Source organism: Musca autumnalis, unplaced genomic scaffold (assembly GCF_047663935.1).
Source record: "Musca autumnalis isolate F117 unplaced genomic scaffold, ASM4766393v1 scaffold_5, whole genome shotgun sequence".
NCBI classification, from domain to species: domain Eukaryota; kingdom Metazoa; phylum Arthropoda; class Insecta; order Diptera; family Muscidae; genus Musca; species Musca autumnalis.
The window spans coordinates 202,523,844-202,551,133 of record NW_027412088.1 but is presented as its reverse complement, the minus strand read 5'-3'; the positions used below and the strand labels follow the sequence as shown (position 1 = coordinate 202,551,133).

The window sequence follows — 27,290 nt, the reverse complement described above, 5'->3', positions numbered from 1 at the left end:
AACCCCATTTTCAAACATATGTTGTTCTTGGCGTTTGAAAAAAAGTATACGCAACAAAATATTGAGTAATTCTTTCTTCTCGTATGGTTCGACGTTATAACCGATAGCAAAATTCAAACATTTCATAAAAATCCGACGTTACAACCGATATGACGTTTTAAGCGATGACGTTATAAGCGATATTTATTTGTGTGGAATATAAAGGGCAGAAATTAGGGATCCACAAGTCCCTAATTTCTGCCCTTTATAATATGATCAATATGATGTTATAAACGACGACGTTATAAGCGATTTCGACTGTATAAAAATTATTTAATTTCCATAGGAATTTTTATTAATTTAAAAAATCATTAAAATAATAGTTCTTCCGTTAAAAAAAAAAAACAAACAAACAAATGTCCTTTTGATTTATTCCAATTTAATAATTTTACAAATCATTAAATAATAGTTAAAATTAGTTAAATCTATCTTAAAAATAGCAATAAAATGCCAACAAAAATAATTTTACGAGTATATATAAAAGGCAATGTGTGTATGTTTGTATGTTAGTATGTTTGTATGTCCCGTATAGACTCAAAAACTGCTTAACCGATTTTCTTGAAAATTTCAGAGAATGTACAGGGAACACCGGTGGTGAAAATAGGCTATATATTTGTTTGCATTTCGGTGGGGGAGGGGTACCTCCCCTATGCCCTATTTTTTAAAAAACGCTATTTTAACAAAATTGACGAACGTATCGGTGAGAAAATTAATTTGCGAGACAATGGTTGTTGTGTCTCCGATCCTAGGTACTGATTTGGGGCCCGAAGACCCGACCACGCCCACTTTTTTAAATAGATTAAATATTAAAAACAGCTCAGCTGATTTGAAAATTTTGCTGAATTTCGCTATTTTTGTACATTTTGCGAACATATTGGTTTGAAAATGAATTTGCAATGGTGGTTGTGTCTCCCACCCTAGGTCCTTATTTGGAACCTAAAAGCCAGACCATGAATTTTTAACCTCCAAAATGTCTGGACCGATTTTCATGTATTTTTCATATGATGTACAGGGATGTCCCCTGGTGAAAATAAGCTATATATTTAGTTGAATTTCGGCAGAGCGGGTTTAAAAATTAATTCGATAGATAATGATGTTAGTGTCTCCGACCCGAGGCACTTATTTGTGTCCTTAAGACCCGAACACGCCCACTTTTTTAAATATAATATATCTCCAAAACTTCCAAATCGATTTCAATGTCATTTTCAGATGATGTACAGTGATGGCCAATGGTGGAAGTAGGCTATATATTTTGTTGAATTTCGGTGGAACGGGTCATCCCCTGTGCCCTATTTTTTAAATGCGCTATATATGTGAAACTTACGAACGTGTCCGTATCCCCGACCCTGGGTACATATTTTAGCCAAAAGCCCCGACCGCTCCCACTTTCTTAAATATGTTACAAATTAATGAAAATACCAGTGGAAATATGTATAACGAAGCTTTGGTCTTATTGCACCCAGAGAAGAGATATTGTAAAAGCAATCATATTTTAAGAACAAAATAGTGTATTTTAAAAATCGAAAAATATATATTGTCATTTCAACCGTATATTTTGAGTCCGGAACCATAATGATCAAAATTTTATTTTTGGGCCAACAATATATATTTTGGGATTTTTACAATACACTGTTTTGTTCTTATAATATGATTGCTCATACAATACGAGTATCTCTTCTCTGCGTGTGGAAAGCAAGTGTTTAGATTAGAGGCAACATATCGATAGCTATAGCTCAGGTATATAACATACATTATAAAAAGGTGGAAGGACGATACAGTGGGCCCTTAAGTTGCCGCTGGTCATTCATTTGAATGAAGGGCACATATACAATATTAAATAGAAGTTATGATCTGTAACGAATGTACGATGGCACATACAAATTCCCTAGAAGCTTTAGATCGATTCTTGAAGGATTGGAGAAGCAATCCGCGTTTAGTTTTCAGACAAACACTTCCAGTTATTGTATTCCATCAGATGAAAAAAATGCATACCTCAAGTCACCACTTCCTTGGCGGTATGTTAAACTTGCATATCGACACCAACATTTCTGAAGATTTTTTATTTATAGTCACTTGCAGTTCCCGACTAATTAGCGATGCAAGAAAAGTATAATTGACTTAAGAAAAGGTAACATAAAACTGTTTCAAGGGCCAGCAACGTGGACCGGGTCGGATAGTTATTAATAAAAATAAAAAAATTGTGATTTCTACGACCTTTTTATTTGTTTTAACATAAAAAGATCTAAAGCTCAAACATCTTTCATTAAAGAATAAAAATATTTTAGTTGCAGTTTTAAAAATCGTTAAAGAAAATGTCTTCAATAATTTTTAAAATTATTAAATAATAAATAAAAAAATTAGTATTTTTTGAATAATATAATTTTTTTAAAATTTCATAAAATTATTTTAATACTTAAAAATTATTTTAATACTATAAACATTATTTTAATAATATAAAAATTATTGAAATAATTTAATTTTTTAAATCATTTGAGGACTTTGGAAATACTGTTGTTTTTAATAATTAAAGGTGATTACCTTTTTATTTAAAAAAATATTAGATAATTATTAATAAATGTTAAATAATATAAATAAATTTAAAATAATAATAATAATTTTTAATAATTTAATAATTATTATAAATTGTTTTAATAGTATAAAAATTATTTTAATACCAAAACAGTTATTTTAGTAATACATAAATTATTTTATTTAATAATACATAATTATTTTAAAAGTTATTGTAATAATATAAAAGTTGATTTAATGCCATAAACTTTATTTTAAAAATATTAAAATTATTGAAACAAGTTTATTTTTTTTAATTCGTTTGACGGTGATAATTGTTAAAATGTCCAGTTTCGCTAAGACTGTTTGAAATCAAGTCCGTTCGAGTTATTCCAAAATTCAAGTATATACACTATCGGGTATGTTCTGAGACACACTTCTCCTCTTACTTCACGCCTCAAGCATTTTGTTCACCCCATTTACGCTTATTTTTCGAGTATTTTATCGGGGGACTAGGGTGTAGTCTTCTTTTTAAATTCCTTAATGAATCTTAGCCCCAAGAAATTCGCAAAAAATAGGAGTAAATGTGGTGAAGAAAATGATTTTGGCGTGAAGTGAGAGGTGAAGTGTGTCTCAGAACATACCCGTATGTATGTCTTACGGATTTTTTTCAATTCATTCAATCCCCTAAGCTAACTGGGTCTGGCCAACGTATTGGAATATAGATCAGCTTTAACTTGATGGATAAAGTTTATAGATGCTGTTACATAATTCGGCAATATCAAAAATAAATACTGAATCATTTCTGCAGATAATTTCTTGTCAGGGTATATAGCGTGAATTTCACAAAATATATCGTTCATTTACTCAAAGATTTGCATAACTCAAAAAGTGCTTTTTCTGAGCTAGCAATTTCCATTTTTTTCTACGACTTCTACTTTATCCTGAGTTAAATTTTCAAGTTGATATCTCTAAAACTCAACGAGTTACAGCTTATTTTCTAGGAATTTGGCATAAATCATATAGAACGTTTTTGAGGTTATGAAGCACTAAAGCACTTCAAATCATGCTTGAGCTTGTACAGAAATTAGCACTGATATCTGGCTAGCTCTTTACAAAAGATGGTTCAAGTAGTTTTAATATAATAATCTTTTTAAGTTGGGAAGTCAAATTTCAGTAGGCCACATTTTCGTTTCAGTAGGCGTTTTTCTCGGAATTAGATTTTCCGAGATGTATCACTCTTTGAGTAAATGAGCGATATTATGTTATGAAATTTGACGAAAAATATTTCTTTCTTTGACATAACATCTAAAAAATTAAGTTACATGTTATTTTTACGCACTATACCGAAAAAGGTAAGTTCATAGACATAAATAAATAAAACATAAATTCTTTCTATCAAAAAACTTTGCTTAATAATTTGGCATTTGATGTCCATATTTTCTTAATACACATTTAAACATTGCGCGCTTAAATATTAAATAAATATTTAAGCATAGCAACAGTATTTTATTTTTAATTTAAATGTCTGCAACTGGTCTTTAAGTTGTCATTAAGGCAAAAAATAACAAAACAAACGTCCTTGACATGAATGTATTTCTCGTTTTAAGTGACTGTCAAAGAGATTTTTGTTTTGTCACCTTCAAAAGTTCTCATGCAACGATTTTAAATTCAAAATCAAAATGTTAAGAATTGTTGATGTTGCAGACAGTCAGAAAAAAAAAAACAGCAAATAACCTTCCTTTGGACTCAGCACTTGACTTGACACACTTTGGTCAAAACAAAAAGAAAAAGAAAAGCCCGGCAACAATGAGTTTAATGTCTGCCATCCAAAAAAAGAAAAAAAAAAAAATATGTGTTTGACCAAAAGGTCACTGAAATCAAATATCAGCTAGCGAGCGTCAGTGAGTCCCAAGCAGAATGATTTTTTTTGTTTAAAGCCCTAATACCCGACGACGTCATTGATAGGCAATTGTAAAATTATTTGTAATTTAACTTTCAGCAGCACCAAATACAACACGCAGAATGCCAACAAACAATTGTCTAACATATGTCATGCTCGTCGCCATTCATGTCTATTCATGCTTGTTAATGGAATTAAATGTAACCAAAACAAAAAAAAAAAAAAAAAAATAAATGGAAGCAAATGTCAAGCCAAAGCATTTAAAATTTTTTCAATGCTAAATTCAAGGATCATATTTGTTGAAAAAAATTAGATAAATTCCCAAAGTGCTGCACTACTATAAAATGCTATACTGGGTAATATAATTCCAGTTTAAATTTATAGATATTAAAATTAATTTACTAAAGGGCGTATAAGTAATGTCAAAACTTATACGCATATTGTTTCATTTGATTTAATGAAATTTTCTGCAATGCCATATAGCGGAGTCATAAAAAAATGGAGTTTTTACATAAATAATTGTTCTTGTTGTAAAGAAAAAAATTAAATCACAGTGTTCGAGGGCTTTCACTTCCCTTAATATAAAGAAGTCTCCAAAATAATTTATAAAATCAAATTTTTTGATAGAAAGGGGCCTCAAAAATTATTTAAAAGTTAACTTTTTTAACTGAAAGTAACATCCGAAAAAAAGAAATGTTCTTTGACCTCTACATTTTTTATAAGAATTCAAATTCTTTGACTGAAATGAGTTTCCATAAATTTAGTTTAAAAATCCATGTTCTTAGAAATTGTAGATACTAATAGGCGTATAAGTATTGTCAGCACTTATACCCATGGTACTTCAAACAATTTATCTCAGTTTCTTCCTTCTGATAATGCCATCAAAAACTGATTACAAAAATCGGACAGATTCTGAAAGAGGTGCGAAAAATAAAATTTACTTTTTAAAGTTTACATGAGATTACAATCTAAATAGGGTGGCAATGATACCCATTTTAAATATATTGGAAACATTAGACGGAAGATTCCTTGTCATCCTTGAAATTTAGACAATATTGCTCCACAACAACATTTTTTCAACATTTTTGTTGAAGACGTTTCAATGAATGGGTCTTGTAGGTCCTCTTTTCCATGAAGACAAATTAGAACATTCCAAGTGTTTCAAGTTTTGATTTCTTGGAAATATTCGATGTCAGATTCCTTGGTATCCTTTTGATTAGGGCATGTAGTATCTTCGGTAGTATTACTGACAACACTTCTTTACTCTTGATTATTTTGCGGTAAAAACTTCTTTAAAAAGTTGGTTGTAGCCGGTTCATATATTCTACAATAAATATTCGCCATAAAATTCCCGAAACTCAATACACAGCCTAAATGGAAAAAATAAGTAAAACCCTAAAACGAATTTTAGGGACGTTTTCATATTCAAATTTCACTAAAGATTCGGACTCGGCAATAAACTGTATGTCCCATATCATTGAGCTAATATGAATCGGGGTGCACTCATTGATATGAGAGAAGTCTCCCTTGTCCCATCTGGGATGTGTGTGGAACAATTATTATTATACCCTATACCACAATGTGGAAAAGGGTATTATAAGTTTGTTTTGGTAAAAATTCATGTAACACCGCGAAATATTCGTCGGAGACCCCCAATGTGGTATACCAATCTTCATATCTCGACGAGATAAAGCGATTTTGAGATGTGTGTCCGTCCGTCAGTCCGTCCGTCGTCCGTCCGTCTGTCCATTATAAATTGTAAACACGCTCCAGGCCGCAATTATGGACCGATCGTCACGAAATTTTTTATGGAGGTCGGGTTCAGATCAGAATAGATCCCTATTCTTATTGGTGATGATCGCGAAATATTTAACGGGTGAAATGGACCAAAAACATAATATTTATCCAATTTTCTAGCGGCTCTGTAGGTCTCAATAATAGTCCGATCAACGCGTAATTTTAAATAAGGTAAGAGTATATCACAAAGGAGAAGCTTGCAATTTGAGATGGCGATCGGATAATATTTAGAGGGTTAAATAGACCAAAACTTTTGTGTGAAAATTGTGAAAATTTTTAATATACAGCTTATATCTTAATTCCTGGAAGTGACATTCCGGACAAGTGAGATATACTTGAAAGTGGAACGCTTGACCTTTCAATTGATGCCAATTATGTTGGTGTGCATGATCAGATAACAGAGTTACAGCCTAAAATATTCCGTTATTTGTTTGTAGTGTAATAATAAACTCGCTAGAAGTCGCAATTATACATCAATAGTCACGAAATTTTGAACCGGGTAAGATTATTGGTCGAAAAAGATGCCTACAATTTTGAATGATGATCTGATATTCTTTAGCGGGCAAAATGGACCATTACTTTTGTATGAAAAATATAAAAATTTTATTTTTGGTCGATATTTTACTTCCTTGAGGACATATATATTTCGCAAAGTAGCCTACATATGGAAAAAACTACTGACCTTTCCTCTGATCTAAATTGCAATAAAATGTTTGCTAGATAACGGGCCTACTGCCTAATATATAATGGGTTTCTGTGTAGAGAACCACATTTTTATCCCATGCTACATATTGTCTCTCCAAAAGATTATGTAACACCACGAAATATTCGTCCTAGACCCCTTATTTGGTATGCCAAAATTCATATCTCGACGAGATAAAGCGATGTGTGTCCGTCCATTAAAAATTGTAAACAAGCTTAAGGCCGCAATTATGGACCCATTGTAACGAATTTTTTAAGGAGGTTAGGTTCGGGCCAGAATAGAAATGATTAGTTTTTGGTGATGATCGTGAAATGTTCAGAGGTGAAAATGGACCAAAAACAATATTTTAACCAATTTTTGTAGCGGCTCTGTAGGTCAAAATAATAACCCGCAAAATTTTAAAGAAAGTTTGAGTTTATGATGAAGAAGAAACGTACAAACCAACGTGAAGATCAGATAATACTTAGCGGGTTAAATGGACTGAAACTTTTGTGTGAAATTGGTAAAAATTTCAATAACGTAGCGGTTAAACAACGGAAGTAGTAGTACTACATAAGTGGGTTTCATTACATTTTAGTTTGTGTGAACTAAATTTTCCTTTCCTGCTACAAAAATGTCTTTGTCATGCTATACAACTTTATGGTTTTGGTTATAAGTATTATACATTACATCTCTGATATTTGATAATTAAATTTTCACAATCATTGAAAAGAAGTTCCGTGGAGAGCGATTGTCCAGGGATAGTGGTATAGGGTATCCCATGGTCGGCTCCGTCCGACTATAGACTTTTCTTACTTGTTTTTTGAATAATATAAATTTTTTAATATTTCATAAAAAATATATTACTACCATAAAAATTATTTTAATAATATAAAAATTATTTTAATACTATAAACATTATTTTAATAATATAAAAATTTTTGAAATAATTTTATATAATATTTTTTTTGAAATACTGTTGTTTTTAATAATTAAAGGATATTACTTTATTAATTAAAAAATATTACATAATTATTTAAAATAGTTAAATAATTACTAAAAATAAAGTATAATAAGATAAAATTAATCAATAAATTAATTTTAAAATAATAATAATAATATTTTTTAATAATTTAATAATTATTTGGATAATATACATTTTTTTAATAATATAAAAATTATTTTAATACCATAACAGTTATTTTAATAATACATAAATTATTTTCATACCATCAAAAGTTATTATAACAATATAAAAGTCAATTTAATTCCATCAACATTATTTTAAAAATATTAAAATTATTTTTTTTTTAAATTTGTTTGACGGCTCTCAAAATACAATTCTTTTTAAGTAATAATAATAATTTAATAATTTTAAAAATTATTACAAATAAAACGCCAACAAAAGTATTTATTAACAAGTAAGAACGGCGTTAAGTTCGGTCGGGCCGAACTTGTTATAATAATAGTTTCCTTTCGTGTATGAAGAGGACTTAATAGTAAATTTCAGCAATTTCGGTAAAACAACGTGAGGCACCGTTCTATGGGGGCTATTTCAAAACGTCGATCTATACCGACAAATTTCTGACGGAAAGTTTTTAGACTCAAAGATGACTAAATACCAAATTTCCTATATTTCTCTAAGAAAATGTGGCTAAAACTTAAAAATACCGAAAATCAAGAAGTATGCTTCTATGGGGATATAGGAAGACGTGGACCTATACTGATAATACTCTTCTGGAATATTTTATAACTCTTGGAAGACTAAATAACGAATTTCAGCCATTTCGGTGGGATATTGACGTCACAATCTTCAGTATTACGAAAATCGGGAGGTACAGTTCTAAGGGGGCTATATCGAAACGTGGACCTATACCGACGAATTTTGGTCGGAAATGGGGCAATATGAAAGCGCGGACCTGTACAGACAAATTTCTGGCGAACAGTTTTATATCACATTGAAGACTAAATACCAAATTTCAGCCATTTTGGTTGAATATTGAAGCCACAACCTTCAAAATACGGAAATTCGGGAGGTACCTTTCCATGGGGGCTATATAAAAGCGTGGACCTATACCGACAAATTTAAAGTTGAAGCTTGAGTACCGCCTACGAAGTCTAAGTACCAAATTTCAGCCATTTCGGTGGAATATTGAGGCCACAACGTTCAAAATACCGAAAATCGGGAGGTGCCGTTCTATGAGGGCGATATGAAGGCATGGAGCGATACCGACAAAGTTCTGGGGGAAAGTTTTATACCACCAACGTAGACTAGGTACCACTTCAGCTATTTCGGTGTGATAATGAAGCTAAAACCTTTAAAATACTGAAAATCGTCCTATGGGGGCTTTATGAAGGCGTGGACCGATACCGACAAAATTCAAATAATAACGGAATTATATTCTTAGCACTTTCAAACCTCCAAAACCAAAAAATTACAATCTGGCAACGGCCCCCGGCGACATGACAAGCTGCCAAAGATGTCATAATTTTCATTCCATTTATTTCTGACATTCAGTCGTAATTAAACAATTTAAGTATTTTGGCGCCAAAACCTGATCTGTTGATATTATATATTTTTAAAAATGGAAAATATGGGTAATGTTATTATTAAAAATGTAAATGTAATATTGGATGTGCTCAATAATTTGTTGTGTCAGTAAGTGAGGTTTTTTGATGTAGTCTGTGGTATCGTCAATGTGTTCATTGGAGTAGAACTTTCGGTATCGGGGTGTATTCTCGTAAAAATATGTATCTGGTGAAAGGTGACAATGCCGGCTAACAGATTTTGAAAAGAAATTTTGCGTATACTTTATATTTATATTATCAATTTCCAGTTTTCGTAAAACTTAAAAATTTGGGTATTTTTAATATTTGGTTGGAAAATCAGCGAAAACCTAAACACGTTATAGACTGGATTTCTGCGAAATTTAATCGATGTGTCAAAGACAACTTCGTGGCGGGAGTTAAAAATAAGTTTATAACATTTTTGAACGCCTTAACCAAAAATGGATAAAAAATTGGAGGTCAAAAAATCGTGTATTACAATTTGAAAGCTTATGGTTAGCTAGCGACACAGTATTTACTCTGGAACATGGTAATGATACAAAGAAGAGAGGGCAACCTAATGTGGATTATAGTGAAGGAAGAAAACTTGCTTCGGAAGTCTCCCATGAACACGACAACAATACCAAGCTCTTGATTCATGCCGCCTCTGTTCCGGCCAATTTGTCAAAAGAAATATATAGAAAAAATGTTCTCAAGGAAGTTCTGTATCAACCAACTAAAATGAGAAAACAATTAACTTCGACGGAGAAAATTAATGAACGATATATCCGAATCTGAACCGATTTCAATATGATGTCTCAATAATGTTTTCTAGATTCGGTCAGACACTTTAAATTTCATCACAATTGGATTGCTGTACGAAATACCTAAAATTGGGTGAAAATATATATGGGAGCTACATCCAAATCTGAACCGATTTCGATATAATTTGGGATACTTTTTTCTAGACCTAATTCCGTCACACATTTTAAATTTTATCGAAATTTGACAGAATTTGCGTGTTTGTTGCACCAAATACCTCAAATCGGGCGAAAATATATATCGGAGCTATATCCAAATCTGAACCGATTTCAATATAATTTGGCAAACATATTTCTATACCGATTCCTGTCATACGTTTCAAAATTGGACAGAAATTGCGTGTTTGTTGCATCAAATACCTCAAATATATATGGGAGCTATATCCAAATCTGAACCGATCTCAAAATAACTTGGCTAACTTATTTCCAGTCCGAATTCCGCCACATATTCCAAATATCATCATAATTAGACAGAATTTTCGTGTTTTGTCGATCAATTACTCGAAATTGCGCAAACATACATATGTATATATGACAGCTATATCTATATACATATGAACCGATATCAACCAAATTTGGCAGATTAGTTTCTAGGCCGATTATAAACGTCTGCACGAAATTCTGAAGGCCTCTGTGATTTTTTGCCTCAAAAACCTGTCATCGGCCCCATCGTGTGGTGGAGGGTATAATAAAAACTTATTCTAGTAGTTTTAAAAATTATTAAAGAAAATTCCTTTAATAATTTTTAATTTTTTTTTAAATTATTATTTTTTTACGTGTTTGAAATTACATAGGTAAAAATGTGTGTGTGTTTTTTTTTAACAGTTTCCCATATAAATTATTTTATACCCTATACCACAATGTGGAAAAGGCAAAAATTCATGTAACACCGCGAAATATTCGTCGGAGACCCCCAATGTGGTATACCAATCTTCATATCTCGACGAGATAAATATATTCCGTTATTTGTTTGTAGTGTAATAATAAACTCGCTAGAAGTCGCAATTATACATCAATAGTCACGAAATTTTGCACCGGGTAAGAGTATAGGTCAAAAAAGATGTCTACAATTTTGAATGATGATCTGATATTCTTTAGCGGGTGAAATGGACCATTACTTTTGTATGAAAAATATAACAATTTTATTTGTGGTCGATATTTTAATTCCTTGAGGACATATATATTTTGCAAAGTAGCCTACATATGGAAAAAAACTACTGACCTTTCCTCTGATGTAAATTGCAATAAAGTGTTTGCTAGATAACGGGCCTACTGCCTAATATATAATGGGTTCTGTGTAGGGAACCAGTTTATGTAACACCACGAAATATTCGTCCTAGACCCCTTATTTGGAATGCCAAAATTCATATCTCGACGAGATAAAGCGATTTAGCGATGTGTGCTCGTCCATTAAAAATTGTAAACAAGCATAAGGGCGCAATGATGGACCGATTGTAACGAATTTTTTAAGGAGGTTGAGTTCGGGCCAGAATAGAAATGATTAGTTTATGCTGATGATCGTGAAATGTTCAGGGAATGAAATTAACCAAAAACAAAATTTTAACCAATTTTGTAGCGGCTCTGTAGGTCTAAATAATAACCCGCAAAATTTTAAACAAAGTTTGAGTTTATGATGAAGAAGAAGCGTACAAACCAACGTGATGATCAGATAATACTTAGCGGGTTAAATGGACTGAAACTTTTGTGTGAAATTGGTAAAAAATTCAATAACGTAGCGGTTAAACAACGGAAGTAGTAGTACTAATAAGTGGGTTTCATTACATTTTAGTTTGTGTGAACTAAATTTTCTTTTCCTGCTACAAAAATATCTTTGTCATGCCAGATAACTTTTTGGTTTTGGTCATAAGTATTATACATTATATCTCTGATATTTGATAATTAAATTTTCACAATCATTGAAAAGAAGTTCCGTGGAGCGCGATTGTCCAGAGATAGTGGTATAGGGTATCCCATGGTCGGCTACGTCCGACTATAGACTTTTCTTACTTGTTTTTTTTTTCTATTTTGATGGTTTGTTTATTGGTGTTTGGCCGTTTTAAATAGCTAGAACATATGAAAAATTCAAAAACAGTCATATTTTGATGCAAAATATCAAAAAACTCAAATTTTTAACTTTGACCTTGAATTCCTCTTCAACTACTAGACCGAATTAGAATGTTTCTTTTATGCATCGGAAAGCTGATTATGTGATATGTCGAAAGTTATGAAAATATCTCTATCCGTTCTGACAAGGCAAAAAAATTCTGAACCACTGTGGAACGTTGATGTTTTAAAGAATTTTTGAAGACTTTGTTTTTTTCAAAGGACGTCGATTTTTAAATAGTTTTTGGTGACATTTTTCTGTTCAAAGAACGTTGATTTTTTAAAGAATTTTTGGAGACTTTTTCTGTTCAAACTACCTGTAATTTCACGTTTGGGGTTCCCAGTGGTCACAAAATATCTCCACTAAACACCGTCAACATAGCTCCATGTTTTGGTATAGCCCCTATATAACGGTACCTCCCGATTTTCGGTATTTTGAGGATTTAACTAAAATTTTTGACCAAACTACCTGTAATTTGACAGTTGAGGTTCCTAGTAATCACAAAACATCTCCACCTAAAACTGTCAACATAGGTCCATGTTTTGGTGTAGCCACCATATAGAGGTACCTCTCGATTTTTGGTAGTTTGAGGATTTTAGCTAAAAATGTTTCACCGAACTACCAGTAATTTGACAGTTGAGGTTCCTAGTAATCACAAAATATCTCCACCAAAAATTGCCAACATAGGTCCATATAACGATATGTGGATTTTAGCTACATTTTATGACCGAACTACCTGTAATTACACGTTTGGGGTTCCCAGTGGTCACAAAATATCTCCACTAAAAACCGTCAACATAGGTCCATGTTTTGGTATAGGTCCCATATAACGGCGCCTTCCCATTTTCGGTATTTTTGACCCAATTATCTGTAATTCGAAAAACTGTCCACATAGATACATGTGTTGGTCGAGCCCCATATAACGGCACATCCCGATTTTCGATTTTTTGGATTTTAGCTACAATTTTTGATCCAAGTATCTGCAATTCGACATTTGAGTTTCCCAGTGGTCACAAAACTTCTCCACCAAAAACATAGGTCCATACTTTGAATTAGCCCCATATAAAGTTCCCGACCGATTGAATACATTTTTTTTTGATTTTTTTACTTTATTCAGGTACAAGTGGTCACGGAATATCTCCTCCTAAAATTGTGGACAAGAAAGAAAATAATTATTCCGTTTTACTTCAGAATATTTTATATAAAAAGTTCGGCCTTTAACACGTTTTTTTTGCGAAAATATTAAAATTAAACAAAATCCAGTCTGCTTTGCAAACTCATTTCATATTCATTTATCAATTAACAAATGACACCAACTTGGTAATGAGGTGAAAAAGTGTATCTGTTCTAGCCGAGTTACATTAGATATTCATTAATCAATTAGAAGAGCTCAAGGGCACCATGAAATAAAATGAATTTCGTTAGAATTACCATAACATTTTACCTTGAACCCAGACAGTGAATATTAAATGTTTTTGTATTTAATTTTTGGCAGCAACGATTTATCATTTGGTATTTTATTCCATAGACTGACTATATATAGAAACAATCTCCTCTTATACGCACCATAGACCGTCCATGCAAAACATTAATATACTCGTACTGTATTCACTTATGCCCCCATGGAGCGTATACACATTAATTTTGCCATTCATTCACCATACGCACCCAAGTACTTTGGAAGAAACTCATGTACACACACACATACACTTGTGCCTCAATGAAATATCAACAAAATCACTGTTGCTTTGGCATGCAACAATTTGAAGGTAAACATTCACACGCACACACAATCTCACATATTGAGACAAAAACAATGGCGAGTACTACTCTCAGTCTTAGAGAAAGGTGCCATTAATTTTATTTGCCAACAATCAATTGTCTCTCATTTAGCTGCCGATTTTGTTTGTGCGAAGAAGGCGACAAATATTTCCAACAATGGTGATGGTGATTTAACCCTAACCCACTCTACTATAGCCTTGTCATTGTGGTTGCTACTGGCGTGTGTTTGTTGAATTTCTCTTGATCTCTTGTGGTTGGGGAGAATGACCTCCTGAATGGTTATTCATATTTAATTTATTGGAGGAGAAGAAGAAGAAGAAGAGAGTTCTTATGGTCTCTGCTCACATGGTGAGAAGCCATAAAAGTGGTGGTATGAAACACAACAAAACAATGAGACAGAGGGAGAGAATGTGGTGAGATTAAGTCGTTTTAGGTCTCTTCTATTATTTATTTAGCTGGAAGACAAAACCGCCTGTTACGCTTTCATTTGTTTTCTGGTTTTCTTTTGTTTACGAATGTCTCCCTTCTTTTTTATTTAAAATGCTCCCTTCGTTTATTTGTCTGTCTGAATATTTTGCATTTTTTATTGTTAAGGGTCTTTTGTTTTGAAGAAAATCCCTTGGCGGGAGGTCTCTTTACGTTTTGCTCTGGGGGTTCGAAATTAGTGCAAACCAATAATGGTGTACTCCACAGCAGAACAACATAGGAACAGACGATAAGAGAAAAAGTGAAAACCAAAATATAGAAAACCAAGACAAGACAAATCCCAAAAGCAAAAACCAAAGACACAGACAATAAAATAACAACAAAACAAACTCAAAACACATTGAACAAAAGTGGGTCATTAAAAATTCAATACAAGTCGAGGTGGTTTTCATATCTTAAGGTTCCGTTGTTTTGCAGTTTGGTTTTCTTGCACGTTGTGGGTCTTAATGCACTAAGTTTTTTTCCCTTCGCTTCTCTTGCTTTCCCAAGCCAATTTAACAAAGCTTTCCCAAAGGGAGAGAAGCAGAAATTATGGCGAACATTTTCAAACAAAGACAGCTCATTTAAACACTAAAGGGAAAACGTTTTTCTTTTTTTGGCTTGCTATTTGTTGTTGTTTTATTTAGTCAAGGATGTGGCGACCACAATAAATATTTGGTTAGAGGTGTTTGATTGGTTCAATGATAACAAGGGATTTATTATTCAAATTTTTGGTTAAATATTTATTGTTATCTCTTTGGGGGGATTACATGCGACCAGCTTGTAAAGATAAAGGGACAAATTTCATTGAATTTTCCCTGGAATTTTCTTTGTATTTTTCTAGATTTAGATTTAAATCTAATTTATATGGATTGTTTTTTCTGTAACTTGTTTATTAAAGTTAAACTGCTTTGCTTTCTTAACAAGGGGATAATTGGACAAAAGGGAAATTGCAACATTTTAATAAAGAAGAGACTAAATAAATCTATATTGAAATTTTATATTTTTAAGTAAAAAATTGTGCAATTAACCCAGCTGAAGTGAAGATTTCCTATGGATAGCTCTATTCAGCCAGGCTGAATTGAAGACTTCCTACAGAAACCTTTATTCAGCCAGGCTGAATTGAAGATTTCCCATGGAAACCTCTATTCAGCCAGGTTGAATTGAAGATTTCATATGGAAACCTCTATTCAGCCAGGCTGAATTGAAGCTTTCCCATGGAAACCTCTATTCAGCCAGGCTTAATTGAAGATTTCCTATGGAAACCTCTATTCAGCCAGGCTGAATTGAAGATTTCCTATGGAAACCTCTATTCAGCCAGGCTGAATTGAAGATTTCCTATGGAAACCTCTATTCAGCCAGGCTGAATTGAAGATTTCCTATGGAAACCTCTATTCAGCCAGGCTGAATTGAAGATTTCCTATGGAAACCTCTATTCAGCCAGGCTGAATTGAAGATTTCCTATGGAAACCTCTATTCAGCCAGGCTGAATTGAAGATTTCCTATGGAAACCTCTATTCAGCCAGGCTGAATTGAAGATTTCCTATGGAAACCTCTATTCAGCCAGGCTGAATTGAAGATTTCCTATGGAAACCTCTATTCAGCCAGGCTGAATTGAAGATTTCCTATGGAAACCTCTATTCAGCCAGGCTGAATTGAAGATTTCCTATGGAAACCTCTATTCAGCCAGGCTGAATTGAAGATTTCCTATGGAAACCTCTATTCAGCCAGGCTGAATTGAAGATTTGCTATGGAAACCTCTATTCAGCCAGGCTGAATTGCAGTTTACCTATGGAAACCTCTATTCAGCCAGGCTGAATTGAAGTTTACCTATGGAAACCTCTATTCAGCCAGGCTGAATTGAAGTTTACCTATGGAAACCTCTATTCAGCCAGGCTGAATTGAAGTTTACCTATGGAAACCTCTATTCAGCCAGGCTGAATTGAAGTTTACCTATGGAAACCTCTATTCAGCCAGGCTGAATTGAAGTATACCTATGGAAACCTCTATTCAGCCAGGCTGAATTGAAGTATACCTATGGAAACCTCTATTCAGCCAGGCTGAATTGAAGTTTACCTATGGAAACCTCTATTCAGCCAGGCTGAATTGAAGTTTACCTATGGAAACCTCTATTCAGCCAGGCTGAATTGAAGTTTACCTATGGAAACCTCTATTCAGCCAGGCTGAATTGAAGTTTACCTATGGAAACCTCTATTCAGCCAGGCTGAATTGAAGTTTACCTATGGAAACCTCTATTCAGCCAGGCTGAATTGAAGTTTACCTATGGAAACCTCTATTCAGCCAGGCTGAATTGAAGTTTACCTATGGAAACCTCTATTCAGCCAGGCTGAATTGAAGTTTTCCTATGGAAACCTCTATTCAGCCAGGCTGATTTGAAGTTTACCTATGGAAACCTCTATTCAGCCAGGCTGAATTGAAGTTTACCTATGGAAACCTCTATTCAGCCAGGCTGAATTGAAGTTTACCTATGGAAACCTCTATTCAGCCAGGCTGAATTGAAGATTTCCTATGGAAACCTCTATTCAGCCAGGCTGAATTGAAGATTTCCTATGGAAACCTCTATTCAGCCAGGCTGAATTGAAGATTTCCTATGGAAACCTCTATTCAGCCAGGCTGAATTGAAGATTTCCTATGGAAACCTCTATTCAGCCAGGCTGAATTGAAGATTTCCTATGGAAACCTCTATTCAGCCAGGCTGAATTGAAGATTTCCTATGGAAACCTCTATTCAGCCAGGCTGAATTGAAGATTTCCTATGGAAACCTCTATTCAGCCAGGCTGAATTGAAGATTTCCTATGGAAACCTCTATTCAGCCAGGCTGAATTGAAGATTTCCTATGGAAACCTCTATTCAGCCAGGCTGAATTGAAGATTTCCTATGGAAACCTCAATTCAGCCATGCTGAATTGAAGATTTCCTATGGAAACCTCTATTCAGCCAGGCTGAATTGAAGATTTCCTATGGAAACCTCTATTCAGCAAGGCTGAATTGAAGATTTCCTATGGAAACCTCTATTCAGCAAGGCTGAATTGAAGATTTCCTATGAAACCTGAATTGAAGATTTCCTATGTAAACCTCTATTCAGCCAGGCTGAATTGAAGATTTCTTATGGAAACCTCTATTCAGCCAGGCTGAATTGAAGATTTCCTATGGAAACCTCTATTCAGTCAGGCTGAATTGAAGATTTCCTATGGAAACCTCTATTAAGCCAGGCTGAATTGAAGATTTCCTATGGAAACCTCTATTCAGCCAGGCTGAATTGAAGATTTCCTATGGAAACCTCTATTCAGCCAGGCTGAATTGAAGATTTCCTATGGAAACCTCTATTCAGCCAGGCTGAATTGAAGATTTCCTATGGAAACCTCTATTCAGCCAGGCTGAATTGAAGATTTCCTATGGAAACCTCTATTCAGCCAGGCTGAATTGAAGATTTCCTATGGAAACCTCTATTCAGCCAGGCTGAATTGAAGATTTCCTATGGAAACCTCTATTCAGCCAGGCTGAATTGAAGATTTCCTATGGAAACCTCTATTCAGCCAGGCTGAATTGAAGATTTCCTATGGAAACCACTATTCAGCCAGGCTGAATTGAAGATTTCCTATGGAAACCTCTATTCAGCCAGGCTGAATTGAAGATTTCCTATGGAAACCTCTATTCAGCCAGGCTGAATTGAAGATTTCCTATGGAAACCTCTATTCAGCCAGGCTGAATTGAAGATTTCCTATGGAAACCTCTATTCAGCCAGGCTGAATTGAAGATTTCCTATGGAAACCTCTATTCAGCCAGGCTGAATTGAAGATTTCCTATGGAAACCTCTATTCAGCCAGGCTGAATTGAAGATTTCCTATGGAAACCTCTATTCAGCCAGGCTGAATTGAAGATTTCCTATGGAAACCTCTATTCAGCCAGGCTGAATTGAAGATTTCCTATGGAAACCTCTATTCAGCCAGGCTGAATTGAAGATTTCCTATGGAAACCTCTATTCAGCCAGGCTGAATTGAAGATTTCCAATGGAAACCTCTATTCAGCCAGGCTGAATTGAAAATTTCCTATGGAAACCTCTATTCAGCCAGGCTGAATTGAAAATTTCCTATGGAAACCTCTATTCAGCCAGGCTGAATTGAAAATTTCCTATGGAAACCTCTATTCAGCCAGGCTGAATTGAAAATTTCCTATGGAAACCTCTATTCAGCCAGGCTGAATTGAAGATTTCCTATGGAAACCTCTATTCAGCCAGGCTGAATTGAAGATTTCCTATGGAAACCTCTATTCAGCCAGGCTGAATTGAAGATTTCCTATGGAAACCTCTATTCAGCCAGGCTGAATTGAAGATTTCCTATGGAAACCTCTATTCAGCCAGGCTGAATTGAAGATTTCCTATGGAAACCTCTATTCAGCCAGGCTGAATTGAAGATTTCCTATGGAAACCTCTATTCAGCCAGGCTGAATTGAAGATTTCCTATGGAAACCTCTATTCAGCCAGGCTGAATTGAAGATTTCCTATGGAAACCTCTATTCAGCCAGGCTGAATTGAAGATTTCCTATGGAAACCTCTATTCAGCCAGGCTGAATTGAAGATTTCCTATGGAAACCTCTATTCAGCCAGGCTGAATTGAAGATTTCCTATGGAAACCTCTATTCAGCCAGGCTGAATTGAAGATTTCCTATGGAAACCTCTATTCAGCCAGGCTGAATTGAAGATTTCCTATGGAAACCTCTATTCAGCCAGGCTGAATTGAAGATTTCCTATGGAAACCTCTATTCAGCCAGGCTGAATTGAAGATTTCCTATGGAAACCTCTATTCAGCCAGGCTGAATTGAAGATTTCCTATGGAAACCTCTATTCAGCCAGGCTGAATTGAAGATTTCCTATGGAAACCTCTATTCAGCCAGGCTGAATTGAAGATTTCCTATGGAAACCTCTATTCAGCAAGGCTGAATTGAAGATTTCCTATGCAAACCTCTATTCAGCCAGGCTGAATTGAAGATTTCCTATGGAAACCTCTATTCAGCCAGGCTGAATTGAAGATTTCCTATGGAAACCTCTATTCAGCCAGGCTGAATTGAAGATTTCCTATGGAAACCTCTATTCAGCCAGGCTGAATTGAAGATTTCCTATGGAAACCTCTATTCAGCCAGGCTGAATTGAAGATTTCCTATGGAAACCTCTATTCAGCCAGGCTGCATTGAAGATTTCCTATGGAAACCTCTATTCAGCCAGGCTGCATTGAAGATTTCCTATGGAAACCTCTATTCAGCCAGGCTGCATTGAAGATTTCCTATGGAAACCTCTATTTAGCCAGACTGAATTGAAAATTTCCTATGGAAACCTCTATTCAATAGAGCTTTCTATAGGATAGCTTCAATTCAGCCTGGCTGAATAGAGCTTTCTAGGCTGAATTAAATATGAATTGTGATTTCTATAGGAAATCTTCAATTTAGCTTAGCTGAATTATGATTTGTATAGGATTTTATGATTTAACCAAGAATTATCCACAAAATAAAATTTGTAATATATTTTTTTCAGTTTTCCTGTGTTATTTCTCACATTTCTTCTTGACCACTCAACGTGTGAGTAGACCACACCCAAAATATGTTCTTCAACGTTCGTTTTGTGCGTACGTTTATTTTTTTCCATGCTAATGGTAATAGAGCTTATTGTATTACATAATTATATAATTTACAAAGGCCCACCTGTATATTTTTAAACTTTATATCCTTTTAAAGTTGGCAGTGAGGTTGTATATTTTTTAAATAATATTACACACACATACATATATATATACACCATAAATTCAACTATTTTTTCCGTTTTTATGAAAATCTTTTTAAATATTTTTTTCTTTAATTAATTCGTTAATCGAAAATTTTCGTAACATCATTTTTTCACTTTTCAATTATTTTCAGTATTTTTGTTTCACTACAATGGAGTTTTAGGTTGACAGCAACCTTATTAGCCTCCTTTGGAGGCTTAGGAGGTTTATTAAATTTGTTTTCTATTTTAGATTTCTTTGTCTGGCTGAGTATGTTTTCGATCCGTTATATAGCTAACCATAGGTTTAAATGCCTTTAAAGTCTCTTCGAAACTGAATTGCAAAAGAATGGCCAAGTTTTTGCTCAGCCAACAAAATGCAGAACCACATTCAGCACTCATAGCGTTAATAGTGGTGGTGACATATGAAAACTTAGAAATTCCAAAGTTCTATCGGTTCTATTGGCCCTCCACAAATTTCAATGGACAATTTGTTTTAAAGCAAAACCGTACGAAGTGGGATATAGGCAAAAATGAAAACGTTTTGTTTTTTCCACAATAAAAAATGGAAAAAGGTAAGAAATTTGTTTATATATTTTACCGTGTTTAAAGCACAGCGACTAGGCCGCTTCAATGAATCTATTAGCAAGAGACTTTGTTCAATACCTCCCGACTCCCGCAACGTTCCAAATGCAGCTGGTTTGTTTTGCTATGCTTTGTTTTAATCATTTCGTTCGTTTCAAAATCAAACCATGTGCCCGCTTTTTTCTTGCTTCCTCTTTTATACCCTCTTTACTGTACCTTTTACTTTCATTTTACAATTCGTTGCGCTTTGTAAGCATTGCCTAGCTTCATTATTATGATTGGGAAATGAGACTTCCGCCTTTTTGGACAGTTTACAGAGTTTAGTTACAGTTTGCTTCTTAGGTTTTTAAGCCTCTTAGATGGCCAGGCTTGTAGTCATGTCAACAGAAAGCCAATCTGTCAGTCAGTTAGTCAGACATTCATTGATGCATTCAACCACAGCGTTCTGTTTGATAGTCATTCATTAGTTATTGACAGAGTTTTTCCTCATTGACTTCCATGGTTCAGAGATATTGGAGCTGTTGGTGATGGGTATTGCGATAATGACGATGATGATGATGCAGGCTTAACATTTGCTATCCTTTGGGGTTGAAAGTTGAATGTCAATATGCCATTACAAAAGGGTAAACAGCTTAAACGATTCATAAATGCTTTGAAGTTCAGAGGTTAGGGAAATGTATTATGTTAGCTGAATATGGTTTTTTGTAGGGAAACTTTAATTCAGCTTAGCTGAATATGAGTTTCCATAGGAAAACTTTAATTCGGCTGAGCTGAATATTGTTTCCTAGAGGAAAACATTAATTCAGCTTAGCTGAATAGAGATTTCTATAGGAAATCTTCAATTCAGTATTGCTGAATATAGGTTTACATAGGAAATCTTCAATTCAGCCTGGCTGAATAGAGGTTTCCATAGGTAAACTTCAATTCAGCCTGGCTGAATAGAGGTTTCCATAGGTAAACTTCAATTCAGCCTGGCTGAATAGAGGTTTCCATAGGTAAACTTCAATTCAGCCTGGCTGAATAGAGGTTTCCATAGGTAAACTTCAATTCAGCCTGGCTGAATAGAGGTTTCCATAGGTAAACTTCAATTCAGCCTGGCTGAATAGAGGTTTCCATAGGTAAACTTCAATTCAGCCTGGCTGAATAGAGGTTTCCATAGGTAAACTTCAATTCAGCCTGGCTGAATAGAGGTTTCCATAGGTAAACTTCAATAGAAATTTCCATAGGTAAACTTCAATTCAGCCTGGCTGAATAGATGTTTCCATAGGTAAACTACAATTCAGCCTGGCTGAATAGAAGTTTCCATAGGTAAACTTCAATTCAGCCTGGCTGAATAGAAGTTTCCATAGGTAAACTTCAATTCAGCCTGGCTGAATAGAGGTTTCCATAGGTAAACTTCAATTCAGCCTGGCTGAATAGAGGTTTCCATAGGTAAACATCCATTCAGCCTGGCTGAATAGAGGTTTCCATAGGTAAACATCCATTCAGCCTGGCTGAATAGAGGTTTCCATAGGTAAACATCCATTCAGCCTGGCTGAATAGAGGTTTCCATAGGTAAACTTCAATTCAGCTTGGCTGAATAGAGGTTTCCATAGGTAATCTTCAATTCAGCTTGGCTGAATAGAAGTTTCCATAGGTAAACTTCAATAGAAGTTTCCATAGGTAAACTTCAATAGAAGTTTCCATAGGTAAACTTCAATAGAAGTTTCCATAGGTAAACTTCAATAGAAGTTTCCATAGGTAAACTTCAATTCAGCCTGGCTGAATAGAAGTTTCCATAGGTAAACTTCAATTCAGCCTGGCTGAATAGAGGTTTCCATAGGTAAACTTCAATTCAGCCTGGCTGAATAGAGGTTTCCATAGGTAAACATCCATTCAGCCTGGCTGAATAGAGGTTTCCATAGGTAAACATCCATTCAGCCTGGCTGAATAGAGGTTTCCATAGGTAAACATCCATTCAGCCTGGCTGAATAGAGGTTTCCATAGGTAAACTTCAATTCAGCCTGGCTGAATAGAGGTTTCCATAGGTAAACATCCATTCAGCCTGGCTGAATAGAGGTTTACATAGGTAAACATCCATTCAGCCTGGCTGAATAGAGGTTTACATAGGTTAACCTCAATTCAGCTTGGCTAAATTAAGAAATCTGCCTGTTTGTACAGCATATTTTATATTAAATCTTTAATTTAGCTTCGTTTAAATAAATTTTCCCTAAAAACGTTTGATTTTTTGGAGTTCTGCTAAGTTGTTGTCCGTTTTAAGACTTTCCACATTATCCCAGGTCACGTATCTTTTCCTGTTATAAGAGTTCTTTGTGTGACTGTTTGGTTCGCACACAATTTCATATCACGGACATCATAATTATCCTAAAGTTTTGTGTCACTACAAAAAAAGAGATAAAATGCCAACAGAAACTTCTGCGAAAAAAAAACTTATTCCGCCCATTTTCCGAAAAGGTTATTGCCTTTTTGTTCATGCTCGTATTTATGACTTTCTTTGGCTAACGTCAAACGAATTGACGCTAGGTGGTGGTGTTGCTGCTGATAGTTATTGGCCAGCAGTGGAATAATATTGGCATATGTTGATAACTAAGTACCATTATCCTGTATGAGATTTCTCAGTAATATCTGATCCTGCCATTGTTATGAATATCCTCCGGTTTATTGGCTTATCATAAATTTCCATAAACTCCAAGCAAATAGTTTTGCCCAAATACTTGAGAAAGTTATTGAAATGTCTTTTGTTTAGGTTTTGTAGAATTATATGGCTAACTAAGAGCAATTCCAAGGAAGAGAAAGACACAAAAGGAAACCAATTTCCTTACTTGCCTACAATACAACCAAACAGTGATGTTGTATAGCTAGATTGAGCAGAGCAGCTCTTTATTATTCTCAACCACAATTGTGAAATGCAATTCATGCTGTGTCTAACCCCCCACCACCATTATTATATTCTGCTGTTGGGTTCATGCAAAATGTTGTGATTATTTATGAAAAGTCGACTCAAAGAGGATTTGTTGTCACAACTTTTTCACGGAAATCCTTGCTTCGAACTCCGCTTATTTGCTGTTTGAGGAGTGGTACTTTTGTTGCACGTAAAAGTCATTGCAAATATTATTGTTTTTATTCCAAGGAAAGGAGTTGAATGCATAATTAGAAATGAAAATCCTTAGGAGAGGTTATGGACGGTTTGCTTACAAAGGTAAGAATGTACTTTTCTTACAACTATTCATTGGAAATAAGCAAGAATAATAATGCTGTGCAAAAAATGACAAGGAAAACTGAGTAGATTATGCACATAGAGCTAAAAATATGTGACACGTGTATCGGCGTTTTTACGGTTTACATCGGAAAGTAACCAAAGCAGGCGGTGCAAGTTCTGCCCATTTCTAGTTTTTTTTTCGAAATATTCGAGTTAAGATATCTTGGAATCCTTGCATTTCAGGCACATAGTGTTTTTGGCAACTTTACAGAGGAGGATGTGGGGAATATTCTTGTTAAAAATTTTAACCCTCATGCGGTTCATCAAAGGGGTCTTTTTAGTCCTTTTTTCGAAAATCTTTCAAAACCTCCTCTAAAATGTGATCATATCAAATCGAGATATTCCACAAAATTGTTCGCCATTAAATTTTACTATCGGTCTCAGAATACACTAAATCTGTAAATCTTATCTAATCGGCAGGAATCTCAAAAATCAAAAACACGTTTTAGGGTTAAAGTCGGACTTCTTTTGAGATTATTTAAAATTGTCTCACAAAGCATGATTTTAGAGAGATGACGTCAAAGACAAAAATATTCTTCGTCAAATTTCACTATGGGTCACCAAAGAAATGAAATGTATATTTATATTATTTATCATGAAAATATCAGTATCAATTTTGCTGAAAAAACATGAAATTATTTCCTGGTTTTTTATGCAATTTTTTCCTTCTTTTCTCGAGTTGACACATGAAAGTAATATGAAACTTGGTTCTAGGTGAAAAGAGTCAAAAGAAGAAAAATTCTACACAACATTTTATTATGAGTTTCAGAGCAAACCAAATACATATATCTAGGTATAGTAAAGTTACCATAGATACTATAAATCTAAAATGCAAGGATTCCATGATATCTTAACTCGAATATTTCGAAAAAAAACCTAGAAACGGGCTGAACTTTCCCCACCTACTTTGACTACTTTCCGATGTAAACGTTAAAAACGCCAATATACGTGTCTCATATTTTTAGCTCTACTTTCATAATCTTCTCGGTTTTTCCCATAATTTTGAGAAAAAGTGAATGTTGTTGTAAAGTGTTATTAGCTAATTATTTTTGCATTTGTGGCGTATACATAACGACAATAGTTATACGCCAAGTTAAACGATTCCACACACAATATTCAGCTAAGCTGTATGGTCTTCCCTTAGCAGATTAGTAGTTCTCCTCGTAGAGCACTAGAATGAATTCCACAGAATACCAGTAGGTCTTCTTATACAAAACAAGTAGATTTTCTTATGGAAGGCCAGTAAGTCGTCACATAAAAGATCACTAGACCAGAAGGTGTTCTCATAGAACAACAGTAGGTTTCATATCGAAGTTCGGAAGATGGAAAATCTAAAGGTTTTCTTATGGAAGACCAGAGGGCTTGACGAGCAGGTATTCTATAGAAGACCAGTAGAACTTATCATATAGTACTAGTGGGCTTTGTTATAGAATATCGGATGACCATCTTTTGAAAGACGACTAGGTTTTCTAAGAGAATGGAAAAAAGTCTGCTCAAAGAAGATCAGTAGGTCTCCGCATTGAAGACCAGTAGTAGTTCCTATAGATTACCAGTCTTATTTTAGAGGATCAATATCTCTTCGCATACAAAACTGAATGTCGTGTTATAGAATTTCTGTTCTCATAGAAGTTCAATAGGTTTTCTCCTAGAAGACCCGTAGGCCATGACCATGATGTAGGCCATGACCTATTACTAGTTCTTCCCATAGAGAGCCCGTAGGTCTTTTCATAGAAGACGTCTTTATCTCTTTCAGAACCTCACAGAAGACCAGTAGTGCGATTCTATAAACTCATTTTTTGAGCTACCGACAATTGTCGGAAAAATTAAAATGCTTATACTTACTTACTTAGCTGGCCCATTACAGAACATTTGTTCTATAGGCCGAACTAAGAAAATATCTCCAATTCTCTCTGTTTAGTGCTTTGCTTTCTGGAATACCGCGCCTTGTCATCTCTTCACCGACTTGTTTGTGCCATCTATTCCTTAGTCTACCAATTCTGCGTGCACTGCCAAGCGGTTCGTATTTATACGCCTTTTTAGGGGGTTCATCATCGCCCATTCTTATGATATGGCCTAGCCAACGCAATAGCTGCATCTCGATACGTTTAACTATACTGATGTCGTTGTATAGCATATACAGCTCGTGGTTCAATGCGACGTCGATATTCACCATCAACGCAGATTGGTTCGTAGATCTTTCGAAGAATTTTTCTCTCAAACACACCAAACACTGCCATGTCTGCTTGCGCAAGTACCCAGGCTTCGGAACCATACATCAGCACGGGTAGTATCAGTGTTTTGTAAAGCGTTATTTTTGTTTGACGAGTTGTGGCTTTGTTTTTGAAGTGCTTACTCAAGCCAAAGTAGCATCTGTTGGCCAATACCATTCTCCTTTTTAGTTCACAACTGATCTCGTTTGTTGTGTTTACGGAGGTGTCGAGGTAGACGACGTCTTTTACTACCTCCAAATTATAGGAACCAACTTCCACGGTTGGTCCGAGCCCAATGGACGCATTGCACATCGACACCATCAACTTGGTCTTCTCACCGTTTACCGCCAGACCCACTTTAGCAAATTCTCCTTCGACCTTCATAAAGGTATCAGTTACTTCTTTTACTGATCGACCTATGATATCTATATCATCAGCATAAGCAAGTAACATGTGACTATTGGTGTAGATTGTGCCACTTCTTTTGACGTTTGCTTCTCGTATAGCCTTTTCCAGCGGGATGTTGAAGAGATCACACGAAAGGCTGTCTCCTTGTCCGAAACCTATTTTGGTAAAAAACTCTTCGGAGAGGTTCTTTCCTATTTTAACTGAGGATCTCGTGTCAGTTAAAGTCATTTTACAAAGCCGGAAGAGCTTTGCGGGGATACAAAATTTAGACATGGCTTGGAATAACTTTGAACGCAGCGGGCAGTCGAAGGCTGCTTTATAATCGACAAAAAGGTTGTAGGTGTCCATCTGCATCTCTTGGGATTTGCCGTAGGGTAAATATCTGGTCAATGGTGGACTTGCCAGGTC

The 27,290-nt window shown here is 34.8% G+C and overlaps 1 protein-coding gene across 4 annotated transcripts in view; it reads right to left on the bottom strand.

The window, feature by feature from the left end:
- prom (prominin) overlaps nt 1–20,756 on the bottom strand; it is a 73,515-nt gene extending 52,759 nt beyond the window's left edge. For all 4 annotated transcript variants that reach the window (XM_073989711.1, XM_073989713.1, XM_073989712.1 and 1 more), the window contains exon 1: nt 20,363–20,756. The gene's annotated coding sequence lies outside the window, so the exon portion shown is untranslated. The remainder of the gene's footprint in view (nt 1–20,362) is intronic.
- Between the last annotated feature and the right edge of the window lie 6,534 nt (nt 20,757–27,290).